This window comes from Adiantum capillus-veneris, chromosome 21 (genome assembly GCF_014529385.1).
Source record: "Adiantum capillus-veneris isolate H3 chromosome 21, ASM1452938v2, whole genome shotgun sequence".
Classification (NCBI taxonomy): Eukaryota; Viridiplantae; Streptophyta; class Polypodiopsida; order Polypodiales; family Pteridaceae; genus Adiantum; species Adiantum capillus-veneris.
In genome coordinates, this window is record NC_140951.1 from 100,545,020 (window position 1) to 100,547,899 (window position 2,880).

General features: G+C 44.1%; 1 pseudogene; it reads left to right on the forward strand.

Moving 5' to 3' along the window:
- Positions 1-332: 332 nt before the first annotated feature.
- Positions 333-1,245, forward strand: LOC147431432 (uncharacterized; annotated as a pseudogene).
- The last annotated feature ends 1,635 nt before the right edge of the window (positions 1,246-2,880 follow it).

The window sequence follows — 2,880 nt, forward strand, 5'->3', positions numbered from 1 at the left end:
TGATGTAGCTTTGTTAGCTTCTATGCATGCATTCCTCGAAAGGGAGACAACTGATGGTCTTTGTGCTAAAAAAGTCTTTTTGACGCCTGCAAATATATTTGATAGGACATATATGTTCTGGAAGTTTAGATTGGGACATCCATTGGGAAACGATTTCTTGTCGACTGTGCACAAGATGCTAAAAACTGGGAAATATTATCCGTCATCGGAGTGGGTGACACCTTACCAAGGCCGGGGGATGCAATTAGGCAAGACGAAAGCTCTTTGGAGATGCATGGTTTATCCATCAACCACAACCTACCAAGATGTCGCTAGTATGTTCATCAACAACGATGAGTATAGTACAACTCACCCGCGTGCCGACTGGTTCCACTCCCGCTGGCAAGGAATTGAGAGGTATGCTCATGAATATGCATAGGAATGATTTTGATTTTGCACTTTGCTAACTATCAAACATCTTCTCAACAGTCCAGCGAGCGTGCGAACTAATCACGAAGATAACTATAGTGAACAAAACTGCAATGACAGGGATGATGATAGCGACGGAGGGAGTCCGCAAATAGGCGATGAGTACATCCCGTTGGTGCATAGTGTTGGTGTCACAACAATTGCATGATACAATGAATTTCAAGTTCATTGTAATTGCTTCTATTTGTTGCATGTGATGAGACTAAAAGTTTCTATTCTGTGAATGCAGGGTAAAATGGACCAGATGAACTTGGTGGACACAATGACAGAGACGCAAGTAGACGAGTCATTGGATGAAATTCAAGATCCACGATTGGACAAGGTCGAGGAGATTGGTGACAAAAAATTTGCACGAGGTCTCCAGGAATCAACCGGAGGGTTATCGAGCTCTTCGATCTAATGTCTTGGATGCAATAGATAGATTAAAAGACGCAATCGATGAACGCGAAACAAATGTCGCTGATATCCAGGTTTCCAAGCTAGAGGAGCAAATCTCAGTGCTGCGTATTGAAGTATCAAAGTTGAAAACACAGCTTAGCAAGCTGAATGCGCTCCTATGCAGGCTTGCGAACTTGCTAAACAGACATCTTGTCGACTAGATTGTCAACATGTGAAAAAATATTACTGCATCTGCTGGCATTTTTGTGAGCACAGTCTCGACACCTGCTGGGTTTTTTTTGCTGGTGTGGATTTTTGTTATTTAGTGCTAATATGTACAGCCATTTTGGTTATTTACTCCCAGCATGTATTGCTGACCTTATGTCACTATGCACCTAATAACTGAATTCTGATAGTCATCTTGAGTATCAGCTCCATTGTCTTGATGCAATTTGTTGATTATGTTTAAAATCGATGTCAACGTAACAAATAAAACGTTACGGTTATGTCTTTCGTAATGTTAAGATATGCTTTCCGCATGAACAAGGCTAAGCTATCCGTTTCCTCTACGATTTCTTCATTGTGTTCAAAATCGACGTTAACATGACAAATCGTTATGCTTTTTGTCTTTCATGATCTCGAGATATGCTTTCCGCGTGAACAAGACCAAGCTATCCATTTCCTCTACACTCCCATAAGAAAACATGGAATCTTGCTAATTAGTTAATGTAACAGTAAGATACAGCCAGTAGGCTACTACTTCATGGTGGTTGTATTGGTGCTTGTCAAGGGGATCTCATGAACGAACAAATTCACTTTGTTCGATCAGACATAAAATCGAGCCCAACAAAAGCAAAACTTGAAGCCCTTGTGTTCATTCACGTGGTTAGCCGAGTACAGTAAAGCCTCCTCATTGCCTCAAGTTTCAAGATTTCAACTCCGTAGAGAAATCCTTACGCTTGTACTTTTGTCGATTTAGAAGGGAAATTCAAAATTTACAAAAATAAAAGTCAAAAGTTTACACCAGAATCTCAACATGTACCATCCTTCAAATTCTCCTTCACATGCCACTTCAAGGAAAAACTCAAGTTCATAAAGTCTCTCTCTCTCTCTCTCTCTCTCACTCACACACACACACACACACACACACACACACAAAATTGACACTGAAGGGCACATCTATCTATGGGTGGGTTCAGACTAGGCGGCAGACGAGAAATGCACAGGGGCGTCGATGCTTCATGACGAAATTTGATTGGTTGCAGTTGAAGCACTCTTTCGCCGAGCCCTCCATTTTTCTTCTGACCCCCCCCCCCCCCCGGAAGAGTTGATGGCCACTCTCGACCCCCTTCACTTTTTCACTTTTCCTTCTCCACATTGTTCACACTAGGCGGCGGCAGATTTGTAAAGGCTTGTTTCTTCTGTCGGTTCAGTCTGAACCCAGCCTATATACTATCAAGCTTTAGCTTGGGTCGACATGTCTCCTTCGCCATCTCCAAACATGCACACATTGCTTCTTGATGGCCTTTGGTGCATGTGCAGAGGCCTAACCGCCATCACACTCCCTGCTTGCAATCCTGTGTGTGCTCGCTTGCAGTCACTCCTGCCTACCCACGTGCTGTTACGCACCACTATTATATGCTGCCAAAGGCGTGCTGCAGAGGTGCGCTCCTGCACCTGCCACTGTAGGTTACGATAACGTCCTGCTAGGCCCACCATTACAACCAGAGCGCTGCAGATTAAGGGCCAATATGTGTTGCAGTTCGAGCATCTTGCAACCCCCATCGCTACCAGAGTTGTTGTAGAGCTGCACTGCTACACCCGCCACTACAAGCTACCATATCGTGGACCAAGGGTTTGAGATATGGCTCCACCCTATGAGTCATGAATGAAAACTCCCCGCTCCTTTGACACCTGTGCAATCCATGTTGTGTGTGTGTGTGTGTGTGTGTGTGTGTGTGTGTGTGTGTGAGTGTGAGAGAGAGAGAGAGAGAGAGAGAGAGAGAGAGAGAGAGAGAGAGAGAGAGAGAGAGA